General features: G+C 36.8%; 1 non-coding gene across 1 annotated transcript; it reads left to right on the top strand.

Annotated features, from left to right (window-relative positions):
- Positions 1 to 19,015: 19,015 nt before the first annotated feature.
- Positions 19,016 to 19,121, top strand: LOC122018316. Its single transcript, XR_006121733.1, has one exon. It is a non-coding gene; the product is annotated as a small nucleolar RNA R71 (small nucleolar RNA).
- The last annotated feature ends 341 nt before the right edge of the window (positions 19,122 to 19,462 follow it).

The raw sequence follows: 19,462 nt of genomic DNA, 5'->3' as shown, positions 1-19,462 counted from the left end.
CTAACACAAAAAAGAAAACAAACCCTCCTCGAACTCTTTAGGCTATCACTTGCATAATTAAGTTAAGCAGATAAATTAAAAGCATAAAGAAAAGCGAGGCACAAAAGATTTACTTGGTTACAACCGATGTGGTTGTTAATCCAAGGAAGATTAAGCTCAATAAAACTCCTTCGGGCGGAGAAGCCTCGTACAGCGTTGAAGTGCAGAAAACAGAAGCTTAGACTAAAAGATAGTGTGCAAGCACTAGATTTACAATCAGTGAGTTCTGTTTAAGCTTCTGGACCAAGGCTATATTTATAGCCTTGGTCGGGGCGCCTGGATGGGTTCCAGGTGCCCTGGGGGGGATAAAATTTATCCCCCAACGGTTGGATCGAGTCAAAGCTCGATCCTGTGAAAAAGTCCCTTCCGGGCGCCCCGGAGCCAAAAGTCAACCCAGTTGACTTTTGGTCCGTGCTCTCTTCTCTGGTTCAGCTCGCCTCTGGTCCGGGTCTTTCTGCTCTGGCTCCGCTTGCTTGGGTGATCTCTGACATCAGGAATAGGGCTTACCCGAACCCATCTTCCGGTCTTCTCGAGCGTGCTTCCCTCCGGCTTCTCGTCCCTCGGAATTGTCGCGTGTTCCTTCTCGTCCACCAACGTACTCATCCGCAGTCTTCGCACCCCGCGCACTTCCTTCTCGTCCGCCGGTGTACTCTTCCGCAGCACCTCGTCCCTCGGACTCACAGCGTGCCGTCCTTCTCGCTAGCTGCGTCTTCCGCTCGAGTACTTGTGCTCCTAAGCTCCTGCACACTTAGACACAAGGTTAAATACAACGCAGGACCTAACTTGACTTGTTGATCACACCAAAACAACCTTGGGGTTCCAACAGTATGTGCCTCCATCTCCTACGAGTAGTAACAGAAGCTAACACTACTGATAGTATGATAAGAAAAATTACCAGAGATTATAATCCTTTATCTCTATTAAGGTCAACCATCCTCAATGGCTAACCCATCACAAGTAATATGTGCTACAGCAACCAGACAGGTACTAAATAAAGAATGCTAATACCTGTCATAAACTATAAAATTAAACATCATACCTATATGTCGTCCGGAGATGTTCCGTCGCTGTCCAGTCCCCAACTTGACCTCAAAATTTTCGATCATAAAAATCACCGGAAATCCATATAAATCCGAAACGGAAGTCCAAAATATATACATAATGAAAAATCTGTGCAATCCAAATAACTACCCAGTTTACCTCGCAAACTTGGGCTAATCCAAAAATCCAGAATACCAAAAGCAGGTATCATAACCCACTCTGATACCAATAAATTGGTATCAGCCAAATCTCGAAAATCCGTAACACGAAAATCAAACAAATATCGCCAAACTTTGGCGCTCTGATACCATATCAATTGGTATCAGGTTATACCAACTATCCAAAATACGAAAACAAAGATCGTAAAACTTGGCTCTGATACCACTAAATTGTCACGCCCCAGAGGAGTCCCCGTCCGAAGAAATTTCGGCAGCATCTCCCCTGTACGGCGGACAATCTGAAACTTTCTACATATCTCCATACCTCAGCCACATGCGGCTGGAACAATAACAATAAATATAACACAACCACACAAACATCCACGCAGTTATATATAATCAAACAAAGCAGTAATACTCTGACTCGAAAACCACCCTACTCAACTACACTCGTAAAGCTCAAAACCGATGAACTCACCTCTTCTGTCGTCAAGGCAGGCATGTAGTAGAATAAAATCCAAATCCAAATCCATCGACATAATAAAATCCGTACCATGTCCATAAGTAGAATAATCCAAAAACAAAACAAGTTTAAAACATAGTCTATGAAAGAAAAACCAAAAGACTAATCATATCCTCGAGGTCTGCAGGGACCAGCAACTGGAACTCTCTCCTGACAGCATCAACCTGAAAATATCAACAATGGAGGCGGGGTGAGTCCAACACTCAGCAGGTACAATTGATATGTAAAGTAAAGAAACAACACCTAGCACTAATCATGCGTACAGTCTCCTGATAAGAAAGATAAAAATGCATCTGAAGTAAACAGGAGAATACTGTACTAACCAGGTCCTGAGTATAAGGTCAAACAATCCGAGGGATAGGGAAATCCTGTATCCATGTCAAACATAGGTATCCAAACAATATGCAGCATATAAATGCAGCAAACACAAACACAAGCAATAAATGCATCATGCATATGATGCCAATGATGCGTCCTGGACGCCAGTCGATCATCTCACACAATAGTGAGGCCGAGTGGGTAGGGCTGTGACAACCGTGCACTCTGTCGTCACTACTCCTGATGAGTGACCGAGTGGACGGGATGCTGTCGGAGTACACCTATCCTCCTACCCCAAATCATAAATGGGGGAGCGCAATGCTCTCAACTCCCGGTACACGATGACGGGGAGGAATCCCTGCCGGATAACACGTTGTGTCACACTACCCATGAGCGGACCAACGGTGCCTAACAGAGTCCCTGCTGCAACACACTCTGCCTGAATCGACCACTAACCCATGAGTGGTGGTGTGTGCAGATCCATGTAACTGGCGATGTGCTCAACAATAATGGAGCGGACTATCGCACAGCATGCAATCATGCAAATGATGCATGGCAATAACCATATAAACATCCTGACCTAATCCATATATATAGAAAAGTGCACCCTAGGTCAACAAATCATATCGAATCAAAGGTACACAGAAAACCTAGGTCCTGAACATGGTGAAGCATGGTATATCACTACCCCCTATAAGCATGTATAAACAGGTAAAATATACATGAGATGCAAATCAATCAATCAATCAAGAACGTACCAAGATTTGGGTAGTGATTAACCGAAACAGATAAGAAACACAATTGATGCAATATGTTAATTTCATTACTAAGCATATCAAAGACAAAAAGTCAAAAGTACCCGCCTCCAAATCGAAATGGTCCAGTCCGACAAATCGAGATACTCGTCTCGAATCAAAGTCCTGTAAATAACCGTATAGTTTAGCTAAATTTAATTATAAGCAAAATAGCTAAACCAAAATATTTTCCTTCAAGAACCCTAATTAAATTGAACTCAAAATCAATTAGGATTAGCTCCATTAACCCTAACGATCAAGGTGAACAATATTTAACCATGTAAATCCAAATTCACCACAAAGATCAGATACCTGATTCACTAATAGGGCAGAACCCTTACCTCTAATATCACCGATCTGTTGTATCAAGGATCTGAAAAAAACCAAAAGGTACAGATCTAGTGATGATCCATAGTAAATATAGGGAAAGAACAAAACACAAGATCAAGATCTAAACCCTCACCTTGCTATCACAATACCAAATCACTACTGCTCTGAGCAGAAGGCAAGGCTCTGAGCTAGGGCACGGAAGGGGCAGTAGCGCGAGAGGAGAAAATCTCACCACTGGACGGCTAGAGAATCGGCGCCAGGGCTGAGCAAAATCGTGTGAGGAAGAGAAAGGGGATGAGCTCGGCAATGTGGCTCGGCCTCACGGTGGTGTCGGCAAAGAGGCTCAGTAGTGGTGAATCAGCAGAGGCGATACCTAGGGCTCATTGTCGCGGAAATCAAAAGGAGGGCCGATAGTCGACATCGGCTCACAAGGACGAGCGACGCGTCTTGATCCCAGCGGCGGAGAAGGCTCGGTTGGCGGCGCTAGGGCTGATGAGCGACTCGGCCAACGGTGACTCGTGCTCGCCGGCACTTGGGCAAAGACAGAGGAGAAGGAAGAAAAGGAGGTGGCCGAGGGTTTACGGCTTCAGCGAGGAAGAAACCGCCGGGTCGGCGGTTAGGGCACGCCGGCGGTTAGGGCTTGGCGTCGGGAAGAAGAAGGGAAAAGGGCTCGGGTGCGCGAGGGAGAGAAACGGAGGAATTAAGGAAAATAAAGAAAAATATAAAGAAAAAGAAAAGTAAAAAGGAAAATAAAAATAAAACTTTTCCTTACTAAAACTGGGTAGCCTAAACAGGCTTTTGCGGACCCTATTTTTATCCTCGTTAACTCGTCCGTACGAGCTCCGAAAAATTCTCGAAAAATTTCCAAAAATTCCGGAAAATTCCCTTATTAATATTCGCCTATTTTTCGGTATTTTACACATCCATCCTTTCTTCGTCATTAGGGCTGGCGCCCCTTTGGAAAAGACCTTACCTTGGTGGTCGGTTTCTTGGAGGAGAAGAAGAAGAAGAAGAAGGAGGAGGCCTCTTCACTTTGTATTCTTTGGTGGCCGAAATCTTGGAAAAGAAGGAGAAGGTCGGGTGTCTTCATCTTGGTAGATTGTCGTCCACACGACGTCCAAGAAGAGGAGAGGAATACAGCAGAAGATCAAGAGGTCTTTAGCTTCAAGGAGAGGTACAACTAGTTCTTTATTCCGCTGCGAACTAGTTTAGTTTTTCTTTGTATGGATCCTGAAATACCAACACAAGAGGCTAGCGATTTTGTTTTTTGCTTTTGTGCTTCGATTGAGGTCTCTTTAGATAAACCTAGGGTTTACTGTGAGGAGTTTAAATATTCAATTTCTTTGAAAGGCTTTGTCTAGGAAGTGGTGGATGATCCCATAACCAAGAAGGTCGAGTGCCTCGCCAATGACCTAGAAGTCAATCCTTAAAATAGATATTTAATCAACTTCTGTAATATGGTTTAACTTCTGATGAACACATGGGTTGAACTTGGATTAATAATGTTAAGTTTCGTTTATAATCCAAGTTTAACTTCTGACGATCACATGAGATGAACTTGGATTAATAATATTAAGTCTCGTTTGCAATCCAAGTTTAACTTATGAAAAGCACATGGGTTGCTAGGAAAAGTTTTGTACTTGTATAAATTTTTGTACAGGGGAAACAAAACGGAATTCCAAGAAACATCTCACATTGGTATCAGAGCTAATTTTTTGCCTCTATGTGTTTGGTTTTCAGTTAAATTATGCATTTTTCATACATAAATTTAGGCAGGATAATAGTAGAATGTGCAAATAGATTAACTCTGTGGTTGCAGGCATCCTAGTTCCAACTATTATGGCCCTATTATGTTTGTGTGTGATTGGACCCTCGGGCATGTCGAGGGCATTTTATGTGTGTGCATGATTGTAATTATTAAATACAACAGGAGCTGTATTAGTTTTAGGATTTTACATTCTATTTGATCTAGATTACATGTACATTCCCTCGTGGAATATAAGATTGATAAATGTAAAATTTTATTTTTATCGCGGATCGTATCCTTGTGAGGCGTGGTGCTATTTGAGGACCAGAGGCACAGCGAAAAAGAAAGCAAGATAGACGCGACGACATGACCCGTTGGCAGTGGCTAGGGTTGGTGGCACACGGAGGACAGCTATGGATGAGGCCATAATAGTTGGAAAATTAGTTTTGATATTTATTACCTTTTATGTTATTTATATGTGTTGTGTGTGTGTGTGCATGTTAAAATTTCTCGTTTTAAATAACTAAGTGGGAGAGAAATTATTTAAATTCCATGGTCTCCATTGCTGGTTTGTAAGTGATGCATTCAAACTTGCGCGTTGGCTTTGAATGCCTTCCCCCACATCGGATGAGTTTGTTTGCAGATCACTAGATCAAACTTCTTTAATGGATGATTATAGAAAATTATTTGGATTTATGTGATCTTCTCCATCTGAAGGGGCACAATATAATCCTATTTAATGGACTAAGTATCAAGTAATGATATACACTTAGGCGCATTTAATAGTATCCTCCCCATCGGAGTCACTGCTATTATTTGTGTGACCGAAGAAAAATAACTATTAATTTTATTTGTCATAAAGTTAGGTTGACAAGATAATAAAATTAATGGGTAAAACCCCCTCTTATAAATGTTTGAATTTGTATATGTCCACACTATCGTGGCATACAAAATTCACGATATTTTGAGGTGTTGGTGAATTTAAATGATATTGTTTGTGGAATCAATATTATTTTAAATTCTAAAATTTTGACCAAATATTTTGTGATTATTAGGATTTCAAATGACTTTCAATCCTCTTGCTGTTATATTGAAAGAAAACAAATTTACTGTCCTAATTACATTGATTGGAAATGAAACTTGGACATTGTCTTAACTGTTGAAGGATACAAGTTCGTACTTTTTGAGATATGTCCAAGCTTGCCTAATAGCGATTCTAGTGAAGAGGAGATTGAGAATCATAAGAAATGGGTTAGGGCAGATGAGATGGCACAGTGTTATATTTTGGCTTCTATATCAAATGTGCTACAACATCAACATCAGACCATGCCTACTGCTTATGACATGATGCGCAATCTCAAGGAACTCTTCGGACACCAGAATCGGGCTGTTAGGCAGGAGGCTATGAGAAACATGATGACGACCACCATGACTGAGGGGACACCCATAAGGGATCATATCCTCAAAATGATGACTCTTTTGAATGAGATGGAAGTCCTTGGAGCAGAAATTGATGGGGAAACCTAGGTCGACATCATTCTCCAAACGCTGCCTAAAAGTTTTGAACAGTTCCGCCTGAACTACAACATGAACAAAAGGGTTTATTTGTTGGCGAAACTTTTGACAGAACTTCAAGTAGCAGAAGGCCTATTTCATCAAAGTTCTCAAATTCACATTGCTGAAAACATTTCTACTTCTAAACTGAAAGGGAGAAAGAAGAAAAAGAAACAAGTTGGTTCAGCAAATCGATCTCTAGGGACTAGGTCGCATGCAGGTGTGAAGAAGCCGAAGGGCAAGTGCTTCACATGCAAGCATTCTGGACATTGGAAAGTGGGTTGTCCTAGCAAAAAGGAGAACAATAAAGGGGTTCCAGGAAACTCGACAACTATATGAAGGGGAGATTATCGTCAACATGGGCAATGCTACAAAAGTGGCGGTTGTTGCAGTGGGAGATGCACTACAAAAAAAACACCCATATAGGGATGATTTTTTTGACTTTTAAGAGCGGCTTTCAACCACTCCTACACTTTTACCAACGGTTTGAAAACCACTCCTTTTGTCGTCGTCCTTATATCCTATCGAGGCGGTTTTCGTAACCGTTGGTAAAAATTAAAAATCTGCTCCTATTATACTTTATAGGCTCTAAAACTCTTTAAGTGTTAGAATGGTTTTAAACCGCTCTTACACACCATGGATATAGGAGCGATTTCAAAATATCTAAATGTCATGATTATAGGAGCACTAATCCTACAGGTAGACTCGCCAACCTTGGGCTCTTAACCATGTCAATAGGTCAAGTGCCCGTTGTCCCTATTTTTTTTTATTTTCTTTTAAAGTTGGAAAAGAAATTAGTTATTACTGGGATTCGAACCTAGGTCTCCTAAATTATAACCTAATATCCTAACCAACTAGACTACAGCTATTAATATTTTTATGTGTTAGTTAATTATTTAATAACTAGTCAATAATTTCTTTTGTTATATTGTTATTCTTAGTAATTAGGAGAAGATTAAGAGACATATTTATTCATTTATTTATTAATTTATAATTGCTTACTGATAGATAATTTTATATGCTAGTTAATTATTAAATAATTAATTAATAATTTCCCTTTACTATATATTTATTCTTAATAAGTCCAACAATGTCGGGTTTAGTAAACGATTTTGATTACCTATGGGAATATGAGACTAAGATGATCTATGGAAAGGACTTTGGTTCTAGTTGATGCTGAAAAGTGGAAAGGAAAAAATTTAGGTTAGCTTTACTTGCTATTAGAAGCTAATAAAAGTAAAAATTTAAGAGAAAAAAATAATAAGGTTAATATGTTTTAAAAGTAATGGTTCTATATAAATAATAATAATATTTAATAATATTCTAATCATAAATAATCTAATATTATTTTTTAATTTTAAAATAAATAATTTTTAATAAATGTCATTATAAAATATTTATAAAAAAATATCAAAGTTATATTCTAGTAGTGTGAATTGGAGGATGGATAAAATCGAATAAAGAAAGAGAAAGGTTTTTTCAGAGTGAGATTTAGGATTTTGGAGCTGAATAGAGCAAGAAGAAAAGTTTTTGACGTGAGATTTAGGTTTAGAGTTTAATAGAAAAAGAGGAAAGATTTTTGACATGAGATTTAGAATTTCGGTGATAGATAGAGGAAGATGAAGGTGTGGAGGTTGCGTGTGATGCCGAGAATGAAAGTTATGTGTTTAAGGAAAAAATATTAAGGAAAATGCATATAAGAAAAGAAAGAAAATTGGTATATATAAAATTAAGAATTTTCTTTTAACAAAAATAAAAATAAGAAAAGAATGAAAATCGATATAAATAAAATTAAGATTTTATAAGTTATTTAAAGAATAATTTGTTTGACTAATAAATATTTATATTAAATAAATAAATTTAAATTTGAGATGTACAAAATAAAATTACATTAAGTAAATTGTACACTTTTATTGTTATTTTTTTAAAAAAATATTGATCAATTTTAACTTCGATAAGAGTGGTTTACAGAATGGTTGCTAAAAGTGTACTATTTGATAATTGTTATTAGAAATTAGAGCAATAGAAATAGTTAGTAGCAGCGTTTAACAGAGAACCGCTGCTAAATGTACCCAATATCAGTAGTTTCAAGATTGCTTTTAATAGTTGAATCATTAAGAATGGTTTCAGCAGCAGTTTATTCAAATCGGTGTTAAACTATTCAACAAGAGCGGTTGCAAAACCATTCTAAAAAGGTAAGGCATTAGAAATGATTTAGGTCAAACTGTTTCTATTGTTTGATTTTCAAGAGCGGTGTTAAAATCGCTCCTAATAAATCGCTCCTATAGGGGTATTTTTTTTATAGTGATGTTTATTTATCTTTTGATAGGAATAAAACATTGATTTTGAGTAATTGTTTTTATGTACCAAGTTTTAGAAAGAACTTGATTTTAGTTTCTAAACTATTTATGGATGGATATTCTGTTTCTTTTGATAACAAGGTAGTTGTCAAGAAAAATAGGGTAGGTATCTATTTTGGTACGTTGGTTGACAATTTGTATACTCTAAATCCAATAACTCCCACGATACAACAATAGGAAATTTAAAAGAAAGAGATTTTAATTTTTCCTTTTTAGAATTACCAAATTCATTTTGGGGATATGCTCTAAAAACAGCAGTGTACATTCTAAACTTGGTACCTTCTAAGTTAGTACCCTCTACTCCCACAGAATTATGGAATGAGCATAAGCCTAGTCTGAAACATATTCAAATTTGGAGTAGTCCAGCACATGTACTGAAGGTAGACACTGATAAGTTCGAATCACGTACAGAAGTTCGCTTGTTTGTGGGTTATCATAAAGGAACGAAAGGTGGTTTATTTTATCATCCTAAAGATCAGAAGGTCATTGATAGCATCAATGCCCGATTTTTTAGAAGAGGACTATGTAATGAACTACAAGCCCATGAGTAAAAATTGTTCTTGAAGAAATAAGAGAAGACACGTCTACCTTAGTACCAACGGTACAAGATGAGATACCACAAGAAACTGCAACACGTGTCACAAATGATGCACAATTACAAGTAATGTCTTGTCGTAGCGGGAGGGTTGTTAGGCAACCTGATAGATTCATATTTTTGGGAGAATCTTCAGACTTGATCCCTGGTGAACATGAACCTGATCCCTGGACGTATGATGAAGCACTCCAAGATAAAGATGCAACATCGGTCTATCTATGGACTAAAGCAAGCTTCAAGATCTTGGATCATCCAGTTTAATGAAGTGATCCAGTCTTATGAATTCATTCAGTGTCCGGATGAGTCTTGTGTATACAAGAAAAGTGACAGAAACGTGGTAGTATTTCTTGTACTATGCATAGATGATATTTTGCTCATTGACAACAATGTCAAAGTGTTGTCAGACGTAAGGGAATGGATGCCCAAGCGGTTTGATATGAAGGACTTGGGTGAATGTGGACATATTCTTGGGATCAAAGTAATAAGGGATCGCAAGAAAAGGATGTTGTACTTATCCCAAGCTTCATACATCGATACTATCCTAGCTCGTTTTAGCATGCAAAACTCCAAGAAAGGTTTTCTACCTTTTTGGCATGGAGTACCTTTATCTAAAGAGATGTGTCATAAAACATTAAAGGAGATAGAGGAGATGAAGGTAGTTTCTTATGCTTCGGCTGTAGGAAGCTTAATGTATATGATGCTATGTATGAGACTGGATATCTGTTTTGCCGTGGACATGATTAGCAGATATCAAAGTAACCCAGGACTGGGGCATTGGACTGCCATAAAACATATATTAAAGTACCTGAAAAGGACTAGAGATTATATGCTGGTTTACCAGGCAGATGATTTGCTCCCTATGTGTTACACGGATTCTGACTTCCAATCAAATAGGGGCAATAGTAAGTCAACCTCGGGGTATGTGTTTGCTTTGGGAGGTGGAGCCATAGCATGGAGGAGTGTTAAGCAAAAATGTGTTTCAGACTCTACCATGGAAGCTGAGTATGTGACAACCTCTGAGGTAACGAAAGAAGCTGTATGACTCAGAAACTTCTTGATAGAGTTAGATGTGATTCCTAGTTTGCCCAAAATTATCATAATTTATTATGATAATAATGGTGTAGTAGCAAACTCGAAGGAACCACGAGCCCATAAGGCAAGTAAACCCATTGAGCGCAAGTACCACCTAATACGAGACATCGTAAAATGAGGAGAAGTTGTTGTCACCAAGATTGCATCAGCAGATAACCTGGATCCTTTCACTTAGGCCTTTCAGGCAAGAGCTTTTGATGGACATGTTGAGGGGATGGAAATCAGATATATGGCAACATATATGGAAGCATAGTCTTTTAGTATAAGTGGGAGATTGTTAGGATGTATACATAAAGCCTAGATTTTTGTATGAATATTTATTTTGAAATGAGAATCACATTCGTCAAATATCTGTATTTAGTTAAATGTAGTTGTCTATTTAATTTACATTGTAGATAACATGGTGTGTGGTGTCACACAGAAGATCATGTTATCAATTCCTTATAAATTATAAATAGTAGCTCATAACCAAGATGGATTGGGACAAACCATTGGAATAGCTGTAGTGTAATTTAGTATTAGTTTATCTTGACTATAAAATTACACTAGTACACTATGTGTGTATTGAGCATGACCATTTGATGTTGTTTCTTTTATACTGACTGCATAAAAGAACATAACCTCTGTTATTATGGATGTCCATACTCTTAATCCTGATATAATAACAAGCACATATACTTAGTATTTATTTCTTTAATCTATCAATGGGTGAGATTTATTCGTTAAATCAATAGACCCGATAAGTTGAGAAATAATATTATTTATATGGTGTGTTGTTGATTATAGAAAAAAGTTGTGTCCTAGTTATCTAGGTTGATGATGTCCCCTTGAGGAGCTCATAAGGATTGTCATGTAAATCCTGCAGGTGGACTTAGTCCGACATGACAATGAAGTTGAGTGGTATTACTCCTGGAGCTAGATATTAATTAAGTGGGTTGTTAGTAACTCATTTAATTAATATACATTCGATATCTTAAACACAGGGAGATTAATGCACTCATGATAAGAAGAAGCCCATAATGTAATATGGGATTGGTGTGGTAGTTCAATAATAACTCTTTAGTGGTATGAGTTATTATTGATGAACTTGAGTTGGGTGTTCGGGTCGAACATAGGAAGCTCAAGCTCATCGGGAGGTCAAAACCAATTCCTCCTCTCAGTCCCTGTTGTAGCCTCTATAAAGCCTCGCATTCACCCGTTTTGATTTTACCACTTACCCAAATGAGGGGTCGGCCACATCCTTGCTTGGTTCCCAAGCAAGGGGTCGGCCAAGCCCTCTTGGTGCCCAAGATGTAGGTCGGCCAAGCCATGCTTGGTGCCCAAGAATGGGGTCGGCTATACAAGAAGAGAAAAGGAAGTTTTGTTGAAAACAAAATTTTGTTAAAATCTTTCCTTTTATATCTTTCTACAATGGATTAAAAGAGAGATTTTAATTTTATTAAAATCTTTCCTTTTTTGTAGTTATCTACAATGGTTAAAAGAGAGATTTTAATCTTTCCTTTTTTGTAGTTATCTACAATGGTTAAAAGAGAGATTTTAATCTTTCCTTTTTTGTAGTTATCTACAATGGTTAAAAGAGAGATTTTAATTTTGTTAAAATCTTTCCTTTTTTATAACCATCCATTATAGGAATAAAAGGAAGATTTTGTTTAAAACAAAATTTTGTCAAAATCTTTCCTTTTATAGCTTTCTACAATGGATTAAAAGAGAGATTTTAATTTTTTTAAAATCTTTCTTTTTTTTGTAGTTATCTGCAATGGTTAAAAGAGATATTTTAATTTCGTTAAAATCTTTCTTTTTTTTGTAGTTATCTACAATGGTTAAAAGAGAGATTTTAATTTTGTTAAAATCTTTTTTTTTGTAACCAACCATTATAGGAATAAAAGGAAGATTTTGTTTAAAATAAAATTTTGTTATAATCTTTCCTTTTATAGCTATTTACAATGGTTTAAAAGAGAGATTTTAATTTTGTTAAAATCTTTCCCTTTTGTAACCATCTACAATAGAAAATAAAAGGAAATTTTATTAAAAACTTTCCTTATTAGCCGCTAGCAAAGATTATAAAAGAGGAGGAGGGAGGTGCCCAAAAACTAACACAACCTAAGGCTCCTCTTTTATTATCTTGTGTGGCCGGCCCTTCTTCTATCTTCTTCTATTGTCTTCTTTCCCTAAAGGCTGGCGACATCCATCCTTTCTTCTTCATTAGGGTCGAGGCCCCTTTGGAGAAGGTTCTACCTTGGTGGCCGGTTGCTTGGAGGAGAAGAAGAAGAAGGAGGAGGCCTCTTCACTTTGTATTCATTGGTGGCCGAAAGCTTGGAAAAGAAGGAGAAGGTTGGGTGTCTTCATCTTGGTAGATTGTCGCCCACACGATGTTCAAGAAGAGGAGAGGAATACAATAGAAGATCAAGAGGTCTTTAGCTACAAGGAAAGGTACAACTAGTTCTTTATTCCACTGCGAACTAGTTTAGTTTTTCTTTGTATGAATCCTGAAATACCAACACAAGAGGCTAGCGATTTTGTTTTTCGATTTTGTGTTTCAATTTTGTACTTCGATTGAGGTCTCTTTAGTTAAACCTAGGGTTTACTGTGAGGAGTTTAAATATTCAATTTCTTTGAAAGGCTTTGTTTAGGAAGTGGTGGATGATCCTATAACCAAGAAGGTCGAGTGCCTCGCCAACGACCTGGAAGCCAATCCTTGAAATAGATATTTAATCAACTTCTGTAATATAGTTTAACTTCTGATGAACACATAGGTTGAACTTGGATTAATAATGTTAAGTTTCGTTTGTAATCCAAGTTTAACTTCTGAAGATCACATGGGATGAACTTGGATTAATAATGTTAAGTTTCATTTGCAATCCAAGTTTAACTTTTGAAAAGCACGTGGGTTGAAAGGAAAAGTTCTGTGCTTGTACAAATTTTTGTACAGGGAAAACAGAATGGAATTCCTAGTAGCATCCAACAATAATAGTTGTATTACATCTTATATGAGAAAAATGCTCCAACACAAGAAAACAATGACTAAGACATCTAGCTATGGACTGCGGGAGATTACTCTACCATAATTACTCGTGGGTAATCTGAAGTGTCAGGGTCCCTATCTATAGGAGAATGCTCTACCACAAATACTCGTGGGCAGATAGGATGTAGTTATCTAGTTACGAATTACGAGAGAATACTCTACTACGGATACTCATGGGTAGCCCAAGGTATAACAACCCAATGATAATAATACAACAAACATATCACAATTACTGATGACTCCCACAACCCCTCGTAGGAGACATGACCGACAAGATATATCGATTACTGTTAATTCTCTCAACATTATAGGGGAGACATAGACATCAACCACTCATAGGAGATGTGGTCGACAGGATATACCGGTCACTGTTAACTCTCTCAATATTGTAAGGGAGACATGGACATCAAACACTTGTAAGAGACATGATCGATAGGATATACTAGTCACCGTTAACTCTCTCAACATCGTAGGAGAGACATAGTTGTTAGGAAATAACCAATGTAATGTCACTTACATAGTGACCTTCCACATCAATAAGATTATATGAACTCTATACAATGTTACACAATCATATCTAGCATGATAACTATCATTAGCACATGCTACACACATGTAGACAACTATAACATATGAATAGCTATAATGACAAGCATCCTATTATACACAACACATACGCGTGTACGCTACATGATATATACATAACTAAACATAACATCATCCTATTGTACACACCACATATGTGTGTACACACATTAGAGGAATAGCAAAGATGAGACTGCATGGATACAAACTGATCAACTCAAAGATCAAGCAAACAAGTATCAAACTCATGAAGTAATGCGAATAGAGTCAAGGTAAATACAACTATGAACCAAAGTAATAAGTCATGCACTAAGGTTAATATATGTTGTACAATCTATAAGTGCTCAATTGTCGTCAATTAATAAAAATATCGATCTCATAGGGACTGTTGATCAAGCACTAGTTAACTTCGTACAACAAATTATCTTGACAATCAGAAGTTGGTTCACGAGCATTTGAAAACTAGGGATTGAAAGAAGAGAGATAGAAGAGAGAGGGAAAGAGTGTGAGCGCAAGTGAACAAAGAAACAGGTGAAGTTGGATTGGCGAATGATAGATTTTAAGATTTTGATTTCACTATGATACTAGTTAATGTCCCTATTAATTTTTCATCTCTTGAAATCCTTGCTTACTCTTTTGTAGGGATTCTAACTAAAGTCTAACATAACCCCACGAAGATCGCACTATAGAGTTTACCCAAGTTCTAATCTCATTATGTAAAGAAGTAACTTTAGAAAGTTCAATTAAGGGATACCCTATATCACAGGGCCCCCTGATCATACAATCGCTAGAGTTATCTGATTTACTTTTTAATAGTAGATTAATGCAATTAAATAGAAGAGGTAACCTAGAAAGTCCTGTTAAAAGGATACCCTCTGTCACAGGACCCCTCGGTCATATACTCCCTAGATTATGCAAGTCACTTCCTAATATTAATTTTAAAAAAACTTCTCAAACTCTAATTAGCTTCCCTTATAAAGAATTGATTCTCATTTTGAGGAAATATCGTAGAAAGTATAGATACCCTCTATCATAGGGCTCCCAATCATACAATCCAAAGAACCTCCTCTACATGGTGACCAAAGCTTTGCATCTAATGTATTGACCTCACACATATTTCATCAAAAATATACAAGGCACAACACGTAAAAATAAGGTCATAAAACATATCATTGAATAAAGAAGTGACCAAATACGTAGTTTATTTATCAACACCACATCATAACTACTCCCTACTCCTAGAATCCTGAGAATATACTCCATTGTATAAGAAATACAACTAAGAAATAATAAATAAAGCATCCTATAATCAAAATACAAGATAAAGAAGGGAGGAATGCTTATCAATGTGTTGTCAGTCTCCTCAAATGAAGTCCTAGCTCCGGAGATGGACGGATCATGCAGATTAGCAAAGATGGAAGCCTTAGGGTTCCCCCAAGGGAGAGAACCCTTTCCCAATGAAAGGGGAAGAAATCCCAATCCAAATATTAGTGAAAAGGGGGAGAAAATCCCCTTTTATAGTAGGGGCATGACCCTCTCATTTTCTCTGCCACACGATTGTGCCTCAAGGCATAGTTGTGGCTTGTGTGTCGTAGCTAAAGGCAGGCCTACCCATGGGCATCTCTAGAAAAAGGGGGGTAGGTCGTGTTTTGCTCTAAGTTTAAGAGACACGGTCGTTCCATGTCCAGAGGCACAGTCAGGTCGTGTATTAGGGAGCAAGGCACGACTATGCCTTAAGGCACGGTCAACCCGTGTGGACTTCTAAGGGTGTGCTCTAGGGAGACACGGGCTATGTCTCCAAGTGACGTGGCCATGTTAGTTGGTACATGACTAGCACATCCCTGTTATTGTTCTTTCTCCTTCGAAGTAGCTCCAACATGCATTCTTCATCCATTTTCACTCCAAATTACGTTATATCAATGAAAACATATAAAAAGAAGATTTTTGAACAAAACAAGTCAAAGTATGACTTAATAATGAAATAGAGTAGAATAAACATAGATTATATTCATGAAATGCAAGTAGATATGCTTCAAATAATGCCTAAAAATACATATAATCTACATACATCTCACCCTCAGACTTAAACATTTACTAATCCTCAAGCAAAAATTACAATCTTCTATGGTTAAATAGTGCATTATAATCTCTAGGGAATCAGTCTAATCCTATTAAATGATTTTATTGGTGAGCAAGATATAAAAGTTGTTTAAGTACGACCTAAGTAATAGTTCTCCATGCTCAATTTAATAGTTGCCTAAGTTTTTTAAGTATCCCTAAACCTAGTCAAGTCATCATAAGATGTGTTCCTTATGCTCACAATGATAGACACTTACTTGCCACTCACATGGTTCATCCTTCTCAATCTACCTAGGATCGCAAAGGCATGCTCAATATCAAGAAAAACATAGAAGTTGTTTTCCTAGTAATCTAACTAGGTCTCAAACAAGTAACTTACTAGTTTCCACTCACAATAACTATTTTTTATATCCCTTATTCTTTTTTTTCATCATATTTTTTTCTAAGTGATTGCATGGTGTAACACTTGAACACAAATGCACATGAATGCATATGTAAGGATATTTTAATTTTTCTAAATGAGCTAACATGATTTGAGCCTCCTCTAGTAACTAAAATGTAGTTTGAGAATCACCACAAAAATACTAGTACTAATCAAGTTCTATGAATCATGACTATTTTCAGAGTTATCTACCATCAAAACTAGGTAAAGTGTGGGGACATCCTAAAATAAGGCTAATACTTAAACTCTTACAGTAAAAATATTGCTCACTTCATGCTAACATGGATAGAAAAAGATAGATCACTAAACATACTAGCACCATAAGTAACAATAAATCATATGCAATCTAAAATAAGTGTGCTAGCATTTTTACAAGGAACAAATAATCATGATGTGATGTATAATACAACTAAATTTATTATGTAAAAAGAAAAAATATAAAAGAAATAAAAACTAACCTAAATAATCCCCCGAGACTTAAATTTTCTATTGTCTCCATGAAAACTAGAAATATAATATCGAGGAAGTTTTGAAATTAGAGAAGTTACCAAGTGATATGCTCTAAATATTTGAGTTATTCATGTGTTGTAGATACTTCTCTATATGATATTTATATTCCTCCACATCTCTGAGTCCTACTAAAAGAAGATAAGATAAAAAAAACTAAGTAGAGGGTTTGAATTACGAAATGTAAAAGAAACTAAACAAAAACTAAAAGCATAAATTTAGACAAGGAAGAACTTGGGTGCCTCCCAAGGAGCCCTTATTTTAGGTAATTAGCTTGACCCATTTTTGGACTCATCTAAATCTCACTCTAGCCGGAGTAATATACTTCCGAAATTTCTTCCCAATAGTCCATTTTATTATAAAGAGAGCTTTTGTTATGAGATCAATGTAGTGTAGCACCACTCTCTCTATCTTTTTCTCCTTAAAAGTTCTTTTCGGAGGTCAGAGATGGTTTAGATTGTGCTTTCAATTTATAACCTCATGAAAATATGTACATCCACAAGAAAAATATACCTCCCACAAGTATATTATAGAAGTCAGAACTAGAACCATATTAAATTTGATGAAACATGTGTCAAAAATTGAATCACATCTAACAATATCAATTATAAGTACCTTTATGAAGTTTTCAAAAAGATCACAAGAAATGCTAACCTTGCATTAATAAAAGGTACCTAAAAGTTCTAAATAAGTGGATGTGATTTCTTCAAAAGCAAATGATGGTTTTGGCTCGGGGTCAAGTGGTAGCGCAACTAAAGATGGTGATTCTTAGGGCTTTGCCATCTCTGCACAAATCCTTATACTTATATCCACAACTTGTTCAATTCTTGCAAATCTCATAATATCAAGTGGTTGTGGGAATAGAGGAAGTGATTCTTGAGATACTGGTCCACACACATCCCCCCACACTTCCTTCCAAAATATTAACATCATCACATATAGTGAAAAATATGCCAGCATCAATATCATTTGCAGGAGAATCAACTACAGGACAATCAATAACTTTACTTGCAGTCTTAAATTGATCAATCTCAACATAGTATCATCTAAAAATTCTATTTCACTATAGTACTCTATAACCCCAATAGGTAGATCAAAAAATTTTCCATCCACTGCATTATCATCACAATCATCATTTAAAGAGTCTTCATCTTTATATACATTAACAAATCTGTACTTAACTATATTATTACCATAAAATTTGCCAATCTCTTTATCGTTCTTGGCCCCACTAGCCTTTGTGGAAAATGAATCCTTAGTGGAGGTCTTGGGAAGAATTGGTCTTTCTTTTCCCCAAATTCTCTTTGAGCTTGTGGTGAAGGTCCAAATTGCTTGTCCAATGATGGTGTGATCAATTGTTGAGGTAAAGGTATTTGTGGCCTATGGACACTTTCTAGAGTGTTGGAACTGAGGTTTTGTGGTTCTCTTTTATTCTTCTCATTTCTATACAGATCTCTCTCTAGAAGTTCTTCAAGATTCTTGCAACTTCTCAACTTGATAACATTACATTTTGCATTGGACTTCTCTAATCTTTTCAACCCCTCATTTTGTGATTTGATGAAGTTTCATCTCTATTCATGGGCGGTTATAACAACTCTTGTGTGATAATTGCCATTGCATTCTTGATTTGTACATTAGGAATTATCGAGGTAGATTCCATTCAATTTTTGTCTAACCATTCTTGGAGATTCAATGTCACTTGATCAATTAATATATACGCTTCTTCTAAACTTTTGTTCATCAAAGAACCTCCAATAGATAAATCCAATAATGACTTATGTAAGAAAAAAATCCTCATGTAGTATATGTACACTATCAGCCATCTTTCCAAACCATGGTAGGGGCACTGTCTTAGCAAACTCTTAAATCTACCCCATGCTTCAATAATGATTCTCTATCTTCCTAAGAAAAATATGTCACGCCCCAGAGGAGTCCCTGTCCGAAGAAATTTCGGCAGTATCTCCCCTGCACGGCGGACAATCTGAAACTTCTACATAACCCATATACCTCAGCCACAGGCGGCTGGAATAATAACAATAAATAAAAACAATCACCACGCAGTTTATATAGATATTCAGCCTCTGGCTGTCACAACCACGCAGTTAATAATAGTAATCACAATACTACACTGACTCGAAAACCACCCTACTCCACTACACTCGTAAAACTCAAATCCGACGAAACTCACCTCTTCTGCCGTCCAGGCAGGCATGTAGTCAAAACATATCGAATAGAACATCCATCAATATCAAAAGAAAAACATACGATGTCCAAGT

Source organism: Zingiber officinale, chromosome 8B (assembly GCF_018446385.1).
Source record: "Zingiber officinale cultivar Zhangliang chromosome 8B, Zo_v1.1, whole genome shotgun sequence".
NCBI classification, from domain to species: Eukaryota; Viridiplantae; Streptophyta; class Magnoliopsida; order Zingiberales; family Zingiberaceae; genus Zingiber; species Zingiber officinale.
Note: the sequence above shows the minus strand (reverse complement) of the source record. Positions and strands in the feature narration are given on the sequence as shown.